At 33.9% G+C, this 24,551-nt stretch overlaps 1 long non-coding RNA gene across 1 annotated transcript; it reads left to right on the forward strand.

The window, feature by feature from the left end:
• Positions 1–22,165: 22,165 nt before the first annotated feature.
• LOC102607701 (uncharacterized) lies at positions 22,166–22,963 on the forward strand. Its single transcript, XR_369895.4, has 2 exons — positions 22,166–22,527; positions 22,614–22,963. It is a non-coding gene; the product is annotated as an uncharacterized LOC102607701 (long non-coding RNA).
• The last annotated feature ends 1,588 nt before the right edge of the window (positions 22,964–24,551 follow it).

A 24,551-nucleotide genomic window follows, 5' to 3' on the forward strand; every position in this document is an offset into this window, starting at 1 on the left:
TAGACATGTCATTCTTGAAAGTAGCTTTGACAAAGTCTGCTGGACTAATGCTGTGGATGGTTGATATGGGAGAGATATTTCTTTAGACTGGAGATAATGCTTATACTTTTATTTGATTACTATCATTAATCTGATTGAATAAACACGATTGTTTAAAAAAAAAAATCATTTTGAGTTTGAATTTTGTTTTCGCTTTATTTGCTAGGGACTAGCAATAAGCTGATGCACAATGGGGATATGAACAATTCAGCTCAAAATGTTTGATAGAATAGTCAGATAACTAAAAGAGGTTAGATATGTTCCAGCTTTAAAGAAAAATCCACTACAAGAAATCAGACAATAGATGACGGAAAATAACTGTCATAAAAAGGGGTGCATGACAGACAGTTTATATGTCATCTATGTTACTGTCATTAATTTATGACAGAATATTTTCCGTCATTGATTCATGATGGCTTTTCACAATCATATATCTGTCATACAATATTTTAATATAAAAATAATTAAATAAAATTTAAATTTATTTACGCACCTTTTTTTTAAATTGTTGGCAGAAAATTGAATAATCATTTGTAAATTTATTATTCAATTTTGACAGTAAATTATTTATGACAGAATATATGATGACTATTTCCCGTCATAAAGTTTTGATTTTTTTTTAAAAAAAATTACAATTATAACTTGTTGATGAATTCATATTTAATTTCATAAAAAAAACCAATAAAACTTAATATTAATTAACATCCATTCAATCCAACAAACTAATTTCAAAATAAATACATCTAATATTCAATGAGATCACCATTAATAAATGATAAAATATCCCAAATTTAAAAAAAAAACCATCCCAAAGTATAAAAAAACGGTTAAATTCTAATCATCCTCCCAGAAAAGCAATTAAAATTCCAGCCACCAAGCCAAGTTACTTATCAAAACTTCCAAAGATTAATTCAAGTATTCCAACAACAAGACTTGCAGTAAAACTTCCAGCAACAATCCAATCTTCCAAGAGCACTCTAATTCCAGCCACATACCCTGCAACACTCTATTAGTCCAACTCATATGCAGCAACCTGGCATCTTCCAGCTGCACTTTAATTCCAGCCATATACACAGCAACACTCCAACCTATATCCAGTAACCCAATCTATGCAGAATAAATCAAAATACTCTGTTAGTAGTAGAAAAGTTGTAACGACCATTGAACGAATGTCAGTATCATGTTTACCAAAATATGAGTTATGATAATAATATTGTAAGTACAAACATTTCAGTATGTAGGCCCGTGAAAAAAGATCAAATATAAATGTTTGTGATTGGAACTTCAAATTTAAAAATATTATTGGATCTTGAATATCATTATCAGAAATTCTACATTAAGGTATAAACCCAAAAAAAAAACATTAATGCATTCACTCGGGAATATAAATATTAGTTTGGCTATGATAAATAATTGTTAAAAGATATATGATCGCCACAGAAAAGATACTCAAATCCAACAAACTGAGATAAAAGTACCCCAATTTCCAGTGCATAGAACATAACTTTCCAGACTGGCCATTCAATATTCGAATACAAAAGCAAATTACGAATTGTTGGTAATTTCATACGAAACCTCTAGTGGCAAACCAAAATGAAAAACAGAAGGTATCATGCAAGGAAAAATGTTAAAAAGCTCTCATGATACCACAAAGTAAAAAGCAAAGTCACCAGCCATGTCAAGTCCAAGAGCACTAATCATGTAAGGCTTAGCTCCAAGCTTTGACATGCACTCCGCAACATTCCTTGCTACACCCCTAACACATAATTCACCTGCATAAAGAAGCACACCCTAATGTAAGTAAATATCAAAAAACAAAATCCATAACATACCACTAATTCTGATATTTTCCCAATATACCTAATGGTGAACACATTTCTTAAAGCGACATTTCAAGAACTAACACAATTCTGACAAGAAATTGCAAACACTCATCAAAATCATTTTTTGTTAAAGGTGGGACTAAAATCTTTTTTAGAAAATAAAAAAATGGGTATAATTATACCTTGCCTGGTGTAGTGGTTCTTGGGTTTGCAGGGATCAATGGAGTGGCATGAATATCCAAAACCGTGCCTCCTATGATCACTGGCTCTGCTGCTTCTTGTTTTTGCAACTGCCTGCTTGTTAACAAAACCTTTTATACAACAAAGATGTATCAGAGCACAAAGTCTCACCATGTTCAATGGTCAAACTCCTAAGAAGTGGATGTTCAGATTCTATGATTCTACCACTACCAGAGAGATTCCATTAAGTGGTTTTCTTTCAAACAATAATGGGATTCAATTCTTTAAAAGGATAAATAATGTTGTTATTAGAAGCATACATCTCAAACCAATCAAAAAACAATATATGAATTTTATGCAGGTTGACAAACTCATAATAAACTTGTTGGATTTCTTTTCTTTGATTTAAGAAATGTTTGAAAAACCAAAGTCTTTTTTCTTTATTAGTATCAGAATAAAAATCATTGTGAAGAAAGGTTTTATCTAATTCGAATTCTTTTTCTATGACACTTATTACATTTTCTGTAACAGCAGAAAATGTAGGAGAAGTTGGAGGAGAAGGTTCCTTCTCTTCCTGTCTTTGTTCATGTTGACGGCTAGTGTAGATTGGATGGGGAACACTAGTGGTATAGTCAACAGAGTGGATAGAGGAACTAGGTATATCCGAAGTGGAAAACCTAGGTTGAGATTTTTCTGGTTGGAAAGGGAGATTTATAACGGAAGGAATTTTTGAAAATTTCCTTTCTAGAGTAGGAATGCTTGTGCTTGAGTCTTTGTCGGAGAATCTGGATGATGTAGATCTCCTAAAGGATAATTTAACTTTACCATCTGAATACTGAGTCACATTTTGCAACCCTGTATTTGGCTCAAGTTGTTTCGGAATTACTGGAGCAGTGGCTCCTTCAAGAATCCATTCGTCTGGAAGATTGACATCTTTCCATTGGATTGGTTTTGGAATAACGGTGTTGGCTTTAGACAGGTCAGTCTGCAAGAGAAGAGTCTCATCTCTTTTTTACTGAAATTTATGTTGCGTGCTAAACGCAGAGATCATGGCTTTATAAGAAATTTTATAAATTAAGGCAACTGGGACAGATCCCCCAATCATGTGATAATTATGGGTTTTGATTTGCAAAATCATGCTTTTTAGAATATTCTTGTCTTTTAAAGAAATTGTTATGTTCGGGTAACAATTGAATGAAATGGGACCTTTACAAAGACTTGATTCTATACTACTTAGTAAAGAATCATCAAAAGAGATGAATCACCCATCTCTTAGGACTGCCAGTATGGAGGTATCAAGGCCTTCTTTTGTTAAGGGTTTTATACCAACTTTTATTAAGTCGATATGGACATAATTAAAATTTTTATCTTTTAATTTCTTTAAAGAGTGTTCTAAAAATAGGTGAATAGTTTCAAAAGGCTTTGAAAGGGTTATGTCTCTTTCTTCAGTTTTTATAACATAATCATTCTTTAAAAAATCAAGTTTTTTTGTTTTATAAATCATTTCTTTATTAACCTTTGGTAATTCCCAATTATCAATTACTTTATTAAAGTCTTCAATCACAAATTCTTCCGAATTCACAACATTCTTAGAATCACTAGTTCTTTCTGAAGAAGAGCTAGAAAAAGACGATGCTCTACAGAGCAGAGAATCCATGGGTAAAAACCTATATTCTAGTTTTAGTCTTGTAGGTATGGCTACAATCCAAGGCTAAGAATTGGTTTTACTGCCCTTCAACCAAATTGGGACTTACGACCAAAAACTACCGAGGCACACAAAGGTAACACTCACCACACAAACAATGTTCAACAAAAATACAGATTTTAAACACAAAGTCTCTAAACTGTATTACACTATCCTCTCCGTGGCTCTGATACCAGTAGGATAAAGGATCAAAGAATGGATATGTTTTGAGAAGAATTAATAATAAATTAGACTTTAATAAAAATTTAGTTGATCTACTTGAAGTACGTGACTTGTTATCCGATAGTGCAGACCAGACTAGTGCCTATTTAGGATCACCTCTGGAATTTACGTCGTCGGTTTCCCGTCGATATACTCAAATGAGGTTTTAAAAGAAGTGTTCTCTAATTCAAGCCTAGCAACAAAGTCTAAAGGCTCATAGATAATACTAGATCTGGCTCCCAGAAATAGTATTCTGATTGATTGGAGGGAGAAGAGAAGTACGGCCAAGGGGAGAGATCCGGCCTCTATGCCTTGGAAGATCGTAGCAGTTTATATAAATTTAAATTGCAGGAATTGAATTGTATTTTCTGTACTTTTCACTTATGTAGATTATTTTCAGTTCAGTTGTATTTTCCTTTATTTTCTTTGGGTGGTCCCCTGGACACAAGTGAGAGCGCACATGTCTCTTCACCCATCTTTTGTTTTCATTCAAAGTTGTAAAGAAGAAAGATGTTGTCCCCCACATGTCTTGATGGCCCCGCTCCATCATCTACTCATGTGAAGCCACAACAAAAGCCAATAAAGCCAAGTCCATTCACAATGATGCTGTCTCCACTCATCAACCACGAATGTGAAGCCACAGTTGAAGCTACAGTTGAAGCTACAGACTCGCCACAGTTCAAGCTTCAGTTGATTTAAATTCAAAGCTTTGTAACAATTCGTAAAATCTTTTTTAGAAAATAAAAAAATGGGTATAATTGTACCTTGCCTGGTGTAGTGGTTCTTGGGTGTGCAGGGATTAATGGAGTGGCATGAATATCCAAAACCGTGCCTCCTATGATCACTGGCTCTACTGCTTCTTGTTTTTGCAACTGCCTGCTTGTTAACAAAACCTTTTATACAATAAAGATGTATTAGAATTAAAAGAAAAAAAATAGAACCTAAAAATGGCAAGAATATTACAGTTTAGACAAGGCTACCTTATGAAGAACAGGTTTAGCTTCACATGGTTGCTGCAAAAGGTGGCGAAAGACTGCATTCAATCACTCTTGAACACTGCTGCTGTCCATTTTGCTTCCAACACTTTTGAGTGCAGCACTTGTTTGCGCTGACCAAAGAGTTTCTTACATTGTTTAGTTTTGGGCTGGGCATGAAAGTCTCTTGACCATTGACCATTGACATCAACTTCAAGATCACAGCAAACTGCCATGACTCCTCTAATGAACAAACCCTCCTCAAATCAAGCGTCCTTTTTTCTTTTTTGGGAATTAGTATAAGATTAAAAAAAGGAACAAAATGGATGTTTTTAACAACCCAACAGAGATAAGGATGCTAGGAGGCCAAGTGGGAAATGAGGAGGAGCAAAGAGGGAGAAAGTCATCATATTCTGGGAGAAAATCAAAGGTGCCATATTCACAAACAAAGATAATAGTATAATTCTATTAAAAAATTAAATTTTTTATCCTTTTATTTTCTTTTTCAGAATGAAACACAAAATTGAAAACAGAGATGAATATATAGCTCAACTAATGAAATCAAAATTATTGATTCAAAACTAAAACATAATAAAAAGGAAATAAAAAAGTGAAGAAATGTTACCTAAGCTCAAAACTTTAGCTCATGTTCTAGCCACCACACAATAGCCACTGCTGCTGTTGCTTTTAATCTTTTATGTCGATCTCCACCACCATCAGAACCATAAAGACCCGCCCATCAAATCCCAACCGTAAATACCACCGATTTGCTGCAAGAATCACCAAACACGAATACCAAACAGCAGCAAAACCTCCACCATTGTTCACTATCTTCTAGCGCGATTCACCAACCACCACTAACAACACATTACACGTTATTAGTTGTATCTATCTGGTTACCTCCCTCTTCCAGCCCCTTCCCCTTTCTTGGAATTGAAGCAAAAAGTCAACACCGGCTCTTTCGTAATTTTTGATCAAATGCTCGCGAATCGAAGAGAACCTTTAGCAGGATATCGACTTGTGGCCTATGGGTGGGATTCGAAGGTCGACTCTTTTACTTGGGTTAATTGGTTGTGAATGTAGGAATTTTATTTGATTGTGAGTGAGGAGGGTTTGAGCTTCTAGGCTTTCAATTTCTTAGGTTGAGAGAGGGAGTGATGAATGTATTGAGTGAGGTTTTTTAACTTAGAATATTTTGTAGTATTTTGCTAAAACTCACCGTTTCAATTCCTTCATTTAATTTTCTTTACATCATTTAAATTATTAATAAAATTATAACACAATGTTTTCTTTTTCTTTCAATAAAATATCACACCAAAATTTTGGTCAAATACGGTCAAATTAATATTTCTATCATAATTTTTTGATAGAAAAAATTTCAATCACAATGCTATCATAAATTCTTGATAGACAATAATTTTATCACAAATCCATCATCAATTGATGACAAACCAAAATTCTATCATAATTCGGTCAAACTATAATGATAGAAGTTAAATCCGTCATAAATTGTCTGTCATCTATTGTCAGTTTTCTTGTAGTGATCTAATTTCTGTAGGTGCTCTAGAGGCTAAAGGCTACAAGGTTACTATTGAAAATGGCACAATGAAGTTCACGTATGGGGCTATGGTAATTCTGCAAAGGGTTCGGCATCACAATCTATACTATTTGAAAGGAGGTACAACTAATGAAATAAATGTTGTTGAGGCGTATAGTGACACCACCAAGCTATGACACGTACGTTTGGGACATTCTGGAGAGAAGTCTTTGCAAACTTTTATGAGGTATGGACTCTTAAAAGATACCAAAACCTATAAATTAAAGTTCTCTAAGCATTGTGTAGTAGGCAAGAAAACAATGATCAAATTTGGTATTCCTAATCATGATACTTGTGAGATCCTTGAATATGTTCATAGTGATGTATGGGGACCAACCAAGATTGCATCAATTAGTGGAAGCCATTATTTTGTGACATTTGTTGATGTGTGTGGGTGTACACCATGCGAGTGAAGGATGAGGTTCTAGAGATTTTCGTGAAATGGAAGAAATTGGTGGAGACTTAAACTGGCAAAAAGATCAAAGTATTAGATATGATAATAGGGGTGAATATACTTTTGATCCATTTTCACAAGTATGCCAGAGTGAGGGCATAAAAAGACATTTCACGGTAAGACATACTCCGCAACACAACGGTGTGGCTGAGTGTATGAATCATACTTTGCTAGAGAAAGTACTGTGTATGTTATCTAATGCTGATTTAGATAAAAAGTTTTGGGCTGAGGCTATAAACTACGTAAGTCACTTGATAAACCAGTTGCCTTCTACTACAATTGGAGGTAAAACTCCTATGGAAATGTGGCCTGCAAAGCATGCACAAGATTATGACTCCATTCGTGTGTTAGCTTATTATCTTGTAAAGAATGATAAGCTCGATCCTCGTGTAAGAAAATCAATCTTTGTGGGATTCAAAGGTGGAGTAAAAGGCTTCAAGATTTGGGATCACAAAAATAAAAAGTTTGTGTATAGCAGAGATGTCACTTTTGATGAAGCCTCTATGTTGAAGGCTTCAAGTTCTCAGCAGGTGGAGAACAAGACCAAATGAGACATTGCAGCAGGTGGAGTTTGATGTAACTCCATATATACCAGTTAGTTCTACATCAGAAAAGAATTCAACTTTGGAAATGACACCAAGAGTTGAAGAAGATGTTGTTTTTGTTGATGTCCCAGATGATGAAGAAATAGCTGAGGATGTAGAAGATAAAAATGAGTCTATAGCAACAAGGAGACCAAAAAGAGTGATAAAGAAACCCGAATGGCTTACTAAAGGCATGGTGGTAGCTTATGCACCTCTAGTTATTGAAGATGACATCCCCAACACTCTCGGTAAAGTATTTCGCAGCAGTGAAAGTGATCAGTGGAAGTTAGCTGTTGAGTACTAGAAAATGTATATTTATAAATGAGAAAATCGTCATTTTACACTTCAAGTTTCACTAACATCCCTACTTTTATGTGTTTTAAGTCTCTTGTAATTTAATTATGTGTATTGTATTATAACTAAGTATTTCATGTATTTTAGGGGCATTATGGTCATTTCACATGAACGAGAGATCAGACAGTAAAATAGACATCACTTTTAAACTCATGACAGTCGAAAACCTTAGGAGGAGTATAAAAGGAAAAATGGCATTGTTCATATGTACAGTACTGTCCATGTTACTGTTCACGACACTGGTCACATATACGGAATGATGAGGTGGCACTGACCGATGACGTGGCATTAACTGATGAGGTGTCACAATCCTATTGGACTAAAATTCTTATGTATTGTTGATCGGTGATGTGGCAACATGTTAGTGGACCAAAAATAGTGCGTACGGTACATGCATATACACGAAATTATTTACAACCAAACCGCGTCACTATTTAAGCCGCCTCACTGTTCATACCGCGTAACTATTCAAACCGCATGGTCAAACCACGTACTATTGACCGATGACGTGGCGCAATCCTGAGCGTCCAAATTATTTTTATTTCGATGGCCATGATTTACTCAATGTATCTATAAAAAGGGGGCTCTCCCCCCTAATTTGATACCCTTGAATTCATTTTTGAACTCTATTTTCTGTAATTCCTTCTCCATCTTGTATTTTCTACGTATTTTAATAAATTTTCATTTTACCTCTAGTTCAATTATGAGTAGCTAATTTTCTTTCAAGCTTGGGTTGAAGGTGAAGGCTCAACATGTTCTATAGACTTTATTTGGTAAATTTACATTCTTTTCCCCTCTGATTTTTGTGGATATTTTGACTTTTCATCCACAGATAGTAATAATCTTGTCTAGATACCGCACTGGTTTAACCGGCTCCCTAGTGCATGGTTATTACTATTTGACACGATAAGCCTTTAGTACCATATTGATTAGAGTGTGGTTCATGAGGAGTGGAAATCCCCCTCATGATTTGATTAACAATAATAAGGAATATTTAGTCAATGGTGCATGTTGATGCAGATCCAGATACCCAAGTGCTTTAATTATAATAGTTATTTTATTCCGTCATTCCAATTTAAATTCTAGGATAGTCTAAATCATTTTCACCACAAATCCAACCACCCTCACAGAAAATTAACTCTACACATAATTAAAATCCACCTCCTTGTGGGATCGACATTCATCACCATTAATCTATTCTACAATAGATTCGTGCACTTGCGAGTTTAATAAAATTTGCACAACATTAGCCATAAAGGAATAGATGAAATCTCTCCATCAAAACCAGACTTGGGAACTTGTAGAGTTACCAAAGGGGAAAAAGACTATTGACAATAAATGGGTCTACACAAAGAAGAAATGATCTCCAAATCAATCAACTCTCCGATACAAGGTAAGGATCGTTGCAAAAGGTTTTGCTCAGAAGGAAGGTATTGACTACAATGAAGTTTTCTCTTCAGTCGTAAAACATACTTTTATTCGTATCCTACTCGCCTTAATAGTTGAATATGAGTCAGAGTTGGCTCAATTGGATGTTAAGACGGTGTTCTTGCTTGAAGATTTGGAGGAGGAAATCTATATGACTGAGCCTTCTGGTTTCAAAGTTGCTGGAAAGGAGAATTATGTTTGTAGATTGATTAAATCTTTGTATGGACTAAAACAGTCACCAAGGCAGTGGTACAAGAGATTTGATCAATTCATACAAGGGCAGAAATTCACAAAAAGTGAACACGATTATTGTGTTTACTTTAGAAGACTACAAGATGGACAAAACCAAATCGGTTTCTACTCCCCTAACTCCTTATTTCAAATTAAGCTCTTCCTCATGTCCTTCTTCTCAAGAGGAGCGCGACTACATGGCTCGTGTTCCATATGCTAGTGTTGTGGGTAGACTTTATGTATGTTATGGTATGTATAAGGCCTGATATATCTCAAGCTGTGAGTATGGTTAGTCGATATATGCATAATCTAAGTAAAAATCATTGGCTTGCAGTGAAGTGGATTCTCCAATATCTATATGAGACATTTGATGTTGGGTTATTGTTCAAGAAGGATTGTGGTCAACAATGTGTTGGATATTGTGATTCTGATTTTGCCGAAGACCTTAACAGGCGAAGATCAACAATGGGCTACATATTCACATTGTGTGGAGGTCTAATTAGTTGGAGGTCGATTCTACAGTCGACAATTGCTCTTTCCACTACAGAAGCATAGTACATGGCAGCAACTGAGGTTGTAAAGGAAGCTATTTGGTTGAAAGGTTTTTACGAGATTTGGGAATAATTCATGAAAACATTGAGGTCTTCTGTGATAATCAAAGCGCGATATTCCTAGCGAAGAACCATACATATCATGCTCCAACAAAGCACATAAATGTGAAATATCATTATGTGAGGGAGGTTATCGAAAGCGGTGTTTTGTTGTTGAAGAAGACCGATATCAAAGATAATCTATCAAATATGTTGACAAAGGTGATTTCAGGAGTTAAGTTTCAAGATTGCTTGAAACTAATTCAAATCTTTCAAATGTGTTGAGTTCGGGAAAGTTTTTGAACTACGGTTGGCTTGATCCCAGATTATGGGTACGTAGGCAGTCATAGAGATGCATCCGCTTTAAGGATGATGGCTCACTAGTAGTCGGCTCAGATTTGATCAAAATTTTCACCGAGGTAAAGATTTGTTGAAGTCAAAAAATAAAATGAAGACTTTTTTTGGCTAAAGAATAGAATTTGTCAATAAACTTGACAAATTAGCACATATTGGATAATTTGTCAATTAACTTGTCAAATTGGCCAAAGCAAAACTTGACACCTTGACAAATAGCAAGGTTAGTGCAATAGTGCCATTGTTTTTCCTATAAATAGATGGCAGTTCTTCCATTCTAAGCATCCCAAAATTTGAGAGATTAAGAGAAATTGCAAGTGAAGCAATTCTAGAGTTTTGAAAGTGTGAGCAATTGGAGAATGTGTGTGAGAGTGCTTTAGGTGTATTTGGGTTTTGGGAAGTGAGGTTTCTACTCAAATATTGTACTCTAATAATTGTTAGTAATACAATTATTTTTCTCTTGCTCTCGTGGACGTAAGTATATTGTTGAACCACGTAAAATTTTGTGTCCTTTATTTTTCTTGTGATTGTTTGGTGCACTTGATTCTGTATTCTGCGCACAACATTTATAACTGTAACATCACATAATCTTAATGTATGTTATCACTATTTATTTAATTAACTATAATATCATATGGTGTTTATCGAACTGCAGATATCTGCAAGAGAAAAGGATAAGATTTTCTTATTTGAGGAGTATAAAATTAAAATATTGTTAGGAAAGTGTAGCATTATTATTTTATACTTTTTCTAATAGTTACAATTGATTTAAAAAAGAATAGTGTTATTAATTAAGTCATAAATACGATATTTGATAACATAAATACTGGAATCACGTGAAGTGATTGAAAGCTATTGTATTCCTTTAATAATTAATATAAAAGGATATCAAATCTGAATGAACCAATGCTCCCCCGTTATTCTCTCAATTGAATCATAAGGCACGAATCCGTTTTCCACTAATCCACAATTAAACATCAGCCGATCGTCATCTATTTCCCGCAAACTTGTCACTATCGGCTACTTGAATTTATATATTTATTATGTTCATTATAAACTGTTGTGTTGTGAAGCAAATCTGTTAATGAAAACGCCAGCTGATGTCGCGTTTTGGAAAGTCAAACTCGTATTCCCTGGAACGACATGCATGAAGGTCGTTTTGGTTTAAGTGATGCACGAGAGTTTCACGTGAACAAATAAGTTGCTTTCTTGGTTCGTTAAGATCAGTTAACTCACATGCTTGTCACGTGGTTTTCTGGGTTTGTTGCTGATTCGTTAACGAGCTGTTATATATAGCTGATTCTGGAAACAAAAGACCAAGTGTGTGAGAGCTATTGTGAGTTGAGAAGATTAAAGAAAATGCTTCTTGAGAGACTCTGTAATTAGCTTGCTAAACTCTCTGTAACTTCTGTGAACAATCAATAGAATTGGGTTTTGTTTCTCCCGTGGATGTAAGCTAGACTGAAGCTAGCTGAACCACGTTAACTCTTGTTCTTTTCTTAATTCTTTTTAGTTCTAGACTCTTTGTGTATTCTGTTGGATTGGTTCTTAGTGCATCTTGATTGTTTGATTTGGATCTTGGGAAGTGTTTCGAGTTGATTGGATAATTAGTCACTCTTAAACACTACATAAACATTATAATTATTGCCGATAAACTATTGTTATTGCCCCAAGGTAAAGGAATTTATATATTGACTTTAGATTACAACACCTAATACTAAAGTCAACTAATACTGTTATTGCCCACAAAGTAAAGGAATTTAGGTTGCCCATAAATAATTTGGCTGATGGGTGTCGAAGCCAACAAAAATAAATTCCTACTCTAAATAAATTGTGTATAGTGATTGAGCAGGGTCGTGTCCACAGAGATCGGTAATTATTTAAATCCTTTTGAAACGTAAAACGTAAAATGGGGGAATTGTTGACAATAATAAAAATCAAATTAAAATAACAAGAATGCAAATTAAAGTTGTAATTCAAATTGGAGAAAGCTCTGGTTGAAGGAATTAACTCAGCTTGATTCGACTACTGATCATTGATTCAAATATATATTATTATTACTTATGAATAGACCGGTTATAGCTACTGAGACCCTCTAATAGCCAATCTCTCCTTAATTAGTTGATAACCAAGGTACGACCGTTGGATATTTCCCTAATCAATAGACAACCCTAGATACGATCATAGGATTTAATCAATTGACAGCCTGGAAAACCAGAGAGACCCAAATCCTAATCAACACATATGATGATTCATTTAAATTAGATTGTTTATTCTCACAACACAACTCTCTGCTATGTTATTTGTCACAAACATTAAATTCTTCATACGATGAATCCTTTAATTGACAATAGATTAAGTTGATAATTAAATAGTGGCCAATTACCTAATTAACAAACATAATCATAAAACTAATTCAGAGAATAAACAAATACCCAAAAAGTAATAAAACAATTAAAGCATAAGAAAGATCTCACAGTAGTGATGAATCAAAGCTTCGTTATCCTTCAACCAGAAAAATAGGTTTAGCTCTTCATAGAGAGAAGAGAAAAATTAGATCTAGGGTTTCTTTCTTTTTCTCCAATCCAAAATTCCCCCCTTTTCACAATAGATTCCTCCCTTAAATACTCTCTCTCTCCTCTCTTTTAGAATTCTATTTAAAATAAAATACTAATATCTGAAATATTAAATTCGTAATTACAAAAATAACCAAAAATACAAAACACGTTAAACTAAAAACTGCAGGTCCGCAGTTGACAGCACGCGCCCACGCCTTATCAACAAAGTTCTTCTGACGCTCATAATTTCTCCAAGAGAACAATCATCCTTAAACATCATCTTATAGCTCAATTTTATCATCAATCAATAGAATTGCACCTACAAAAGTAAAACATAAGTAAATCACTATTATTAAGTGCAAAACATTGATATTAAGGGAAGTAAATAATGCAAAACTAGTGCATAAATTGCACTCTAACATTGGCCATTCTGACTTCCTTGACCTCCTTGTGCATTTACTGGTTGTATTTCTTCTCTAGGGTTCAAATTCCTGATATCTTACAAATCATCCATAGCTACAGTAGCTTTTGAATTTCTTTACTCTTTTCTCAATTTCCTTGCAGTTCTTTCAATTTATGGATCAAACTGGAATTCAATAGGTTTATATTTTTGCATGCAAGGGTTGTTAGATCACTTCTATCAACAAAATAAACAAATTAAAATACAATAAAAAATTAGCACCGTTTAAGATTAATTTCACAAATCACAATGAACAATCAATCTCTCGCAACGACACCAAAAACTTGGTGTGTGCAATCTCTAACATTATGGGTGTCAATGTGCAAATGTACACAACAAGTAATATACTGATGAGTATTCAGATCGACTCCATACGGATTGATGTTATTAGATTTGCTACAGTAACCTTAACTGTGTAGTTTTTTTTTAATTGAAAATAAAGCTACAAATAAAACTAATAAACTAATAAAAATGCAATAAATAAAAATGTTGTAAAAACAATTGTCACGTCAAACACAAAGATTAAACCAATGGGAATGGAGTAGTTGAGTGAATAAACTCACTTGATTGCATTGACTATATTTTCAATTACAGTACCATTGCTACAACATCTACTACAGTACTGGACAGAATCCCTCATGTATCTTCAGCTATCTCCTGTTGGATATCTTATATCTAATGTAACCTAATAGTGACAATTGTTATGCCAACATTAAATATAACATTAATCAATCTATATTCCATTTACCCTACAAGGTGAATCCCTATGTCTAGTTCATTACTAATTTTAGATCAAGCATGCCCCTATTCAAATTGAGATTAACTTAACTTAGGAAATCCAATCTAAAACCAAGTATTGTCTTAATGAGATCCACTAAGTCAAACCTTTTTGACGCTCTTTCTAAGCTAGTATCCCTAAATGGGTGGTCAGCCGAAATAGAGAATTAAATTATGTGTAATTAAGACAAAATCCTATAGCAAACACAGAGCAATACACTTATATCAACCAATCATCCATTAAGATCGTTTATCACTCAGCTACAATCAAATTTAATTCATGATTAGCGATAGAAAAATAAATAAAAGAGTTTCAGACATCAAATACATCCACAGGAATAAATAGAAAACAAGAAAAGAATAAGAAGAACTGATTTTCGATTGATCTCTGTAATTTCTCCTATTTTTCAACCTTCAATCTCTCTCTTGATTTATGTTTTCTTGTGTTTTTCTTTGCGGTTTTTCCCTTGGTTGACAACTCCTCCTTTTTCTTTGTGTGTGTGCTCCTTTTATAGCTTATAATTAGGGCAACCAAAAGTCTAGGGTGCGTATCTTCCATTTTTGGAAACTCCAGATTGCAATTTTCTAAGTATGTCTTGCAAAATCTTTTCTATCAATGCTCCAGGACTGCTACAGCAACGGCTACTGCATGTTACTTAAACTTTAAACTTCCGATCACCTGCAATGATGCATATGATCTAAGCACAAATTAATCTAAAAAAAACTTAATTTATTAAAAATAAACTAAAATGGATATTCATGTAAAAAATATAACTAAAATGCAATAAAAGCATGTCATTTACTCTCTAACTATTACTAATTCAAGTCTAAAATTATCGTGATAACTTTTATTTCATAGAGTTATCAGTGATCTGTGATGCCATTCGGGTTGTCCAAGCATCAAGTGTTTCATGCGCTTGATGAATTAAGTTCTTGAGACTTTTTACTGCAAACTTGTCATAATGTATTTTGATGATATATTGGTTTATTCTGATGATATGGTAGCGTATTTGGACCATTTGAGAATAGTTATGGAGGTGTTGTGGAGAAATAAGTTTTATATTAATCTGAAGAAGTATAACTTTCTACAGAGTAATATAGAGTTTTTAGGTTTTATAGTTGGTGTAGATGGAGTTAGAGTTATTAAGTCAAAAATACAAGCCATTTGAGCTTGCGCGTAAGACGGTGGGTGAAGTTAGAATTTTTATAGGACGGCAATGTTTTATAGGAGATTTATTCATGATTTTAACATTATAGCCGCACCTATTATAGAATGTTGAACAAAGGGAAGTTCAAGTAAGAGGAAGAGGAAGAAGCAAGTTTTGCTTTATTAAAGGAAAAGTTGTCCATTGTACCTGTATTAGCCTTCCCACACTTCAATAAGTTGTTTAAGGTCGATTGTGATGCTTTTGGCAAGGGTATTGGGATTGTTCTTTCCCAAGAAGGTGACTAATTAAGTATATAAGTGAGAAGCTAAACAGAGCATGGCTGAAGTGGTGTACTTATGACCAAGAGTTTTATGCCATCCTTAGGGCGTTAAAGTCATGGGAGCATTACTTAGTTCAGAAGAAGTTTGTGCTTTACAGTGATCATTAAGCCTTGGAGTACTTTAACAGCTGGCAAAATCTGAGTAAGATGCATGTGAGATGGGTAAGTTATATGAAGAAGTTCACTTTTATTGTGAAGCATAAGTCTGGGCAGTAGAATAAGGTGGTAGATGCACTTAGCAAGTGAGCAAATTTACTAGTAACTCTTGTTAATGAAGTTATTAGTTTTGACTGCTTGAAGGAGTTGTACGCTGAATATGAAGACTTTGCGCAAATTTGGGATTGTTGCATCAACCATCAAAATGTGAATGATTTCCTAATTCTAGATGTGCATCTATTCGGTGCTAGTCAATTATGTGTGCCTTAAAGCTATTTAAAGGAACAGATCATATGTGAGTTACATGGCGAAGGATGTAGACATATTAAATGAGATAAGACTAAATGCTTATGAAAGAGCATCATTATTTGCTGTAGTTGAATAGAGATATGTGAAAGATCGTGAAAAGATGTTTTGCTAAGAAGGCAAGGGACACGCGCAAAGTATAGGCTTATACATGCCATTACTTGTTCCAGAAAATATTTAGTTAGACTTTTCAATGGATTTTATGTTAGGATTGCCAAGCACAAGGGTAGGTCAAGATTCTATATTGGTGGTGGTGAATAGATTTTTGAAGATGACGCATGTTATTGCTTCTAAGAAGACTGAAGATGCCACTTTAGTTCTCCATTTGTTCTTTTGAGAGGTGTTGTGTTTGCATGGTGTTCCAAAGACTATCACTTTTGACAGAGATGTGAAGTTCGTCAATACATTTTAACGTTATCTCTAGGATAAGTTTAGCGCACAATTCTAGTTTAGTAGTGCTTTTCATCTACAAACAGACAATCAAACAGAGGTTGTTGAGAACTCTATGAAATGAGAGTTATCATGGCACTTTTAGACTTAAATCAATACTACTTAGAGTAAATGATGTGTTTTCATTGCATTTTTGTTATATTTTGCATAATCATTTATCTTAGTTTATTCTTCACAAATTTTGTTTGATTTAGAATAAATTGTGTGCTTAAATCATATGCATAATTGTAGGTGACCGGAAGCTCAAATTTCAAGGAAGGAATGCTAATGCAATAGGCTTACAAAAGATGGAAAAGAACTTGGCTATAGAAAAATTAAAACAAATCTGGAACAATGCAGTTGTTGTAATCATTGTTGTAGCAATCGTTGCTGTAGCAACCATTGCCATTGCTGTAGCAATCCTGGAATAATGAAAAAGAAAATTTTGTAGAATATTGCGATCTCCAGTTTCCTAATCTGGAAGACACATGACCTAGGCTTCTGTTTACCCTAATTTTCAACTATAAAAGGAGCACGCATCATAAGGAAAAGAGGGAGCCGTCACCCAAAGAGAAAAACCACAAAGAAACAAAAGAAAAATATGATTTAAGAGAGAGATTTAGGGCTACAAAAGAGGAGAATTTACAGAATTCATTTGGGAACTCAATCCTTCTTATTTTTCTCTTGTTTTCTTGTTTACTATTTATTTATGGGGATGTGTTTGATGGCTGAAACTTTGTTCTTTATTTTTCTTTTGCAAACCATGAACTAAATTTATTTATAGTTGAGTGATAAACAATCTTGATGGTTTATTGATTGAATTTATATGTTGCTGCATGTTTGCAGAATTCATTCGGGAACTCAGTCCTTCTTATTTTTCTCTTGTTTTCTTGTTTACTATTTATTCATGGGGATGTGTTTGATGGCTGAAACTTTGTTCTTTATTTTTCTTTTGCAAACCATGAACTAAATTTTTATAGTTGAGTGATAAACAATCTTAATGGTTTATTGATTGAATTTATATATTGCTGCATGTTTGCTGTACCATTTTGTTTTGGTAGCATTTATTTTTATTCATTATTTCGGCTGATCACTCATTTAATGATACTAGCTAAGAAATAGCCACAAAATAGCCTATCTTAGTGGAACATATCAGAGCAATACTTGGTCTTAGATTGGGTTTCCTGGATTGAGTTTTACTTGAGTCCAAAAGAGCCATGCTTGATCTAAGATTAGTGATGGACTAGATATAGAATTTCACCTTGTAGGGTGATTAGAACCTAAGTGTGTAATGCTATATGTTATGTTAGCATAACAACTGATCACTGTTAGGTTGAATATAGACATAAAATATCCAACAAGCAATAATTGGGGATACATAAAGATTTTGCCCAGTGCTGTAGCAAATGCTGCAGAAACCGGACAAACATTAGAAAAATAGTCAAACCAATTTAGAGAATTTATCCACTCAACTACTCTATATTCTCATTGGTTTTATCTTTGAGTTTAACGTGATAATTTACTTTGTTGCATTTTATTTATTGCGTTTTTATTTTAATTAGTATATTAGTTTCATTAATTATTTTATTTTAATTTATAACAAAATCCACACTGTTAAAATTGTTGTAGCAAATCTCATAACATCAATCTCTATGGAAACGATCTTGAATACTCATCATTATATTACTTGTTGTATACACTTGCACATTGACACCAATAGCATTTGAATTTGTTACTAATAGTGGTCAATTGCACTTTGGTCAATATGTCATGGTGTATTTGTGCTGACAAGCAACGGAACTGGGAATCCACCATACTTCAAGTCAAGTTTTCTTACAATAGCATGGTCAATCTAGCAAGACCCCTTTTGAGATTGTCGACACTTGTTTCCCATTGCATGTTTGTGATCTGGCTATCATGCCTACAGGGGTAAGAGGAAGTAAAACAATAGATAATTGTTGGTATAAATTCAAATGCTAGTGGTGTCAATATGCAAGTGTACACAACAAGTAATATAATGATAAGTATTCAAGATCGTCTCCACAGGGATTGATGTTACTGAAATTGCTACATCAATCTTAACATTGCAGTTTGCCTTAAATGAAAATAGATTAACAATTAAACTAATACACTACGTAATAAAATGCAATAAATGACTAAGCAGAAAACAAACTTTAATGTCACACACATAAAGATAAAATCAATAGGAGTGAAGTAGTTGAGTCATTAAACTCTCTTAATGGTTTTGACTATTTTTTCTAATTCTAAGTTCAGTTGCTAGAGCATCTGCTATAGCATTGGGCAGAATCCTTATGTATCCTCAACTGTCGTATGTTGGACATCTTATATCTATATGCAACCTAACAGTGACCAATTGTTATGCCAACATAAGATATAGCATTACACATTTAAGTTCTATTTACCCTACAAGATGAATCCCAATGTCTAGTTCATCACTAATTTTAGATTAAGCATGGCCCTTTTGGAATTAAGTAAACTCAACTCAGGAAACCCAATCTAAAACGAAGTATTGTTCTGATATGTTCCATTAAAATAGGCCCTTTTATGGCTCTTTCTTAGTTTGTATCATTAAATGGGTGGTTGGCTAAAATAATGAATAGAAAGCTTTACCAAAACAAAATACTATAGCAAATACATAGCAACATATAAATTCAGTCAATTAAAATTGTCTATCACTCAACCACAAGTAAATTTAGTTCATAGTTTGTGAAAAGAAAGTAAGCAACAAAGTTTTAGCCATCAAATACATCTTCATGATCAAAGAATAAAGAAGAAAACAAGAAAAGAATAAGAAAGACTAAATTCCAATTGATTCCCGCAAACTCTCCACAATTGCAGCCTTGATTCTTGCTTTTGAATTCTGTTTTTCCTTTGTTTCTTTATGGTTTTTTATCTAGGTTGACAACTTCTCTTTTCTTTTGCGTGTATGCCTCTTTTATAGCTCAAAATTAGGGTAAACGAAGGTCTAGGGCGCACATCTTCCAGATTAGGAAACTACAGATCGCAATCTGTTAATTGCTTTGCAGGAGATTTTTTTCTATCAATGCTACATGATTACTACAGCACTGTTCCAGACTTGCTCTAATTCTTCTATAGCCATGTTCTTTTGTCCTTTTTGTGAGCCCATTGCCATAACATCCTTCCTATGAAATTTGAACTTCCGGTTATCTACAATTATGCATATGTTTTAAGCATACAATTATTTGAACTCAAACAAACTTTATTAAACTTAAACTGAAATGGATGTTAATGCAAACTGTCATTAAAATGCACTAAAACACATCAATTACTCTCTAAGTAATCTTGATTTAAACCTAAAAGTATCATGATAACTCTCATTTCATAGAGTTATTAATAATATGGTAGAAAAGGCTCTTTAGATCCATGCTGAGGTTGAAGCTCACTTATAGGTTGCAAATGCTAAGTACAAGGCTAAGGCAGACAAGTACTGACATAAGAAGGTGTTTTAAGAGGGTGATTTGGTGATGGCGCATTTGTGGCATAGTCAATTCCTTAGTATTCATGCCAAGTTGGAAAAATGAAAGTGCAATCCATTTCATATGGCACAAAAAGATTAATGACAAAACTTATGTGCTTCAGTTAATGGACAATTGGAATATCTCTCACACTTTCAATGTGACTCATTTGTTCGCGTATCATCCAGATGATGAGGAGTTGTATTAGACTAACTCGAGAATGAGTTTTTTTTCAAGTGAGGGGGATTGATGTAGAATGATTGTGTGTTACAGGTAGGATACCTTCCGAAGGCCATAATCTAGGCTACCGGTGTTCGTCTTCAACATGTAATTGATGCAACGGAAATTTAAGGTTCTAATATTCCGTTGATTCTATAGAATACTAGTATAAAAGAATAAACTAAATTCACATTTATTTGAAAAAGAATTCTGCGAATTTAGGGGGTTAAGGCTCATTGATTTTGCAGAATATCGAGAATTAACTAAATTCAAATACTCACACAAAGATTTGAAAATTGAAAATATTATTGAAAATCAAAATCTACCTTTAAAGGCTACAAGAGAGAGCTACATATATTAGAAATACTTATCCTAAATAATGAAGTAAAAGGAAAACAAAATTCTAAATTGGAAAGGAAAATAAAAGTCCTAAATCTTAGTTAATAAGGAAACTAATCCTAGTATAATATAGACCCCTAAGCTTATGATGAGACGTATCAAATCCATAAAGCTTGCATTTGTTCTACCCTGTGGTCAAGCCAAAAATTTCATTTCATTCCTAGAAGTTTTTCAATTTTAAGATTTTTTCCTATTTTTCCTGATTCTTCTAGGATTTTTATCTTTTCTTCTAGAACTCATATTTGAATGCCATTTGTTTCCTTTTCTTATTTTGATTAGGAGATTTTTATTATAAAATAATATTTTAAATCTACCTATTTTGATAAATTTACGATATTTAGAATTATTATATAAAGGAGTCTAAAATGCTAGTTTTGTATTATTCCGAATTATTCAATAAACTTATTATTCAGAAACCTTTGTTTCTTTTATCAACCTATTTCCAATATTTCCGTTTCATCACTTATGCAACAGAACAGCAACCAAATGATAAATAAGACATCACACACACACACACACACACGCAGCCTAGTTGTTAAGAGAAGCTTCCCACACCAACCTTTAAGATGACTTCCTAGTCACTGTCGGCTGCTTGAATTTATATATTTATTATATACATTATAATTATTGGCAATAAATTGTTTTTGCCCACAAAGTAAAGGAACATACATATTGACTTTAGATTACAACGCCTAATACTAGAGTCACCTAATATTGCCCATAAATTAAAGGAGAATATGTATGTACATATATATTTGGATGGAAATTTTTCAATCTAGGATTTTAAAGTGCGGGAAAGTTTGAGCAAATTTTAAAACTGTGCAGTTTTAAATCTTAATTTCATAATTCTATTAAACCTTATAGTTTTAATGTTTTCCCGAATTTTTCCATACTTTAAAATTCTAGACTGAAAAACTACTATGTGTGTGTGTGTGTGTGTGTGGATATATATATGGATATATATATTAGAAATATTCTAATTTAGGATCCTGAATTTTGTTAAAGTTCGGTAGTGAGCTTTCATAGCTTTATAAAAAACTTTTACACTATTATGAAGCACCAAATCCGTAAAAAAATTTATGCGGGCATATGAACGTGAGAGTTTTCCTATATAGAGTAATTTTAAAATAAAAAAATCTTGGCATATTAGAAGTAAGAAATAAAGTAAAAGAAAAAGAACATTAATTTCAATACATTGTAGGATAAAATACACTACATTATATTAAAATTTATGTTTTTTTATCTTTTACCTTATCCCTTACTCTAATATAGTAACAGATTCACTTATCTTATATATATATATATATATATATTACAGCACCAAATACTAGAATCACCTAAAACTGATATTGCCCGCAAATTAAAGGAATACATATGTCGGGTCAAAGAATATACAAACAAATTACTGTAGCCATCATGTGAGCCATTGAAAATTGTTTCTGAAAACGGCCACATTTTGGCAGTTCTGGCCACATTTTCCAAATTAAATTAATAATATTTTGAAAGAAAAGACTATTATTGCTGATAGTTTGTCTTGGAATTACCTACGCCCCAAATCACCCACCTCGGCACTCTCGGCTACTTCATTCTCTATATATACCCCACATGCGTATTATATCAAACCAGAATCAAGAACTCGCAAAACCAACTTAATTACTTTGTAATTTTGATTCCGGAAGAAGTTATCTTTTCTAATTTGAAGATTATGGAAACTATCTGCGCAGGTTTTTTGAGATATTTTAGTTGAATATCATTTATAATTCTTATTTTAATATATTTATGATTAATTCTTCTAATATGAATTTTTCAGTTAATAATAATTGGTCAGAGGGACTCCTCCTGCTCCTTCTTCTTCTCAGTGTTGCTGATGATGACAATATGAATGACAATCTTGATTTTCTTGTTGTCCCTCAATATGGGAGAAATGCCGACCACACTGGTTAATTACACTGTTACTCTTTTATGTTATGTTTAATTGTATAAAATAATAAGTATTGTTACTTATCGTTTTGTCAATTACGTGACTGCAGTTTGGTTCAATTCAAATAAAATCTCTAAAGACGTATAAGAGATTTTATTTGTTTATTTACGTGTGTATCTTGTATTCCTAAAAAAGGAAATAAATAAATAAATAAATATTGTTGTGTGTCTATGAGTTAATATTTAGTCTATCCTTGTTAGCTTAATTAACTCTCTCTTCTTGATTATTTTTTTATAAAACAAACTCCAAATAATGGTTAACTAATTGTTGCAGGTAGCAAGTGATATTCGATCATAATTTATTGAAATAGAAAATGCAAGTAAATTTCTAATTTCAACCTTTAAAACAGTCATGCCGTTTAGTAGGCTTAGGCTAATCAACAAAATCTTCGGCCATAATCACTATTAATTTGTTAATTATTTTGTTAAATAATGCGAAGTTACAAAATTTTGTCTCTGAATGTTGAGCTAAAAGCCTTTAATCATAGATATGATCCCATCATCTGAACATTATTTGTTAATAATTATGTAGAAGATCTATTAACTAATGAATTGAAACAAAAAAAAAAAACAAAACCCAAAAAACCTCTCTCTAACTTTCTCTCTCTAAAAATTCTCTGAACTCATCTCTGATGCCCTTCTTTCTTCATCATCCCTAAACAGCCTTTATGGCCCCTTCGGCCGCCGGTGATGGAGATCGGTCATCAGCGGTAAACACACTACCCCCGAGAAGAGTTTCACAGGTTCTTGGATCCACCTAGGAAATCTTTTAGGAAGCCTCCAAAATTCACCAACGAACCACCACCTGACCTAAGGCTACCATCACCACCAGAACCTAAGCCGAGACGATCAAAGAGATTGCTCAACCAACAGCAAACAGCCCATAATCCACATATACAATTACCACATACCCTTACGAACCACCCTGAAGGAGAGTCACCACCAACATCTACTGCCTCTATCCTTTCTAAACTTCGTCAGCCATCGATTACGGTGAATGATCAAGAAGAAATGTCAGAAGATCATGAACAAGGCGCTCCACCTCTCCATGCAAATAGCTTCCATGGCGGCCAAGAGGATGAAGAAAATCGTTGTGAGGAAACAAATCAGTCACCCCCTCATAAAGGTGAAAACCGAAGTCAATCTCCGACCAAAGGCTTCACTTCCAACCATGAACAATCGCAACTTGGTAAATCACAAGATCCAACCTCCATCGCCCTTGTACTAGATCCACAACAACTCACGGCTGTTAACCTTGTAACCACCGTGAATAGCCAAGATGAAGCTTCTCAACCACCCATGGATTGCACACCTTTTGGTCCAAAAACGGCATCTCCCAAAAGTCAGCAAAGAGAACTAGCTTTAGTCGCAGTCACATGCAAAATTCCCGAAATTCCCTCACAAATTTTGACTACATGCAATCATGCCCACCATTCTCAACCAACGCCAACATATTCACATCAAATTTCAGCACCTTTTGACTCCCAACAACTGTCCCCTCTCATCACATCCACTCCACCAACACCCATTCGGCCTCCCAACAAGTTCCATGTGAAAAGATCACAAGCAATGATGTTGTGGCCCCCACCACTCATATATTATATCCTTCACATGCCTCGGCCCTCAACACTCACACCTCTTCCAATGTTTTGGCCCCCACCACTCACACCTCTCCCCAAGTTTCGGCCACCACCACTCACATTTCTCTACATGCTTCGGCACATTCACTCCAAATTTCAGCACCCTTTAACTCCCAACAACATTTGTC

This window comes from Citrus sinensis, chromosome 5 (genome assembly GCF_022201045.2).
Source record: "Citrus sinensis cultivar Valencia sweet orange chromosome 5, DVS_A1.0, whole genome shotgun sequence".
NCBI lineage: Eukaryota > Viridiplantae > Streptophyta > Magnoliopsida > Sapindales > Rutaceae > Citrus > Citrus sinensis.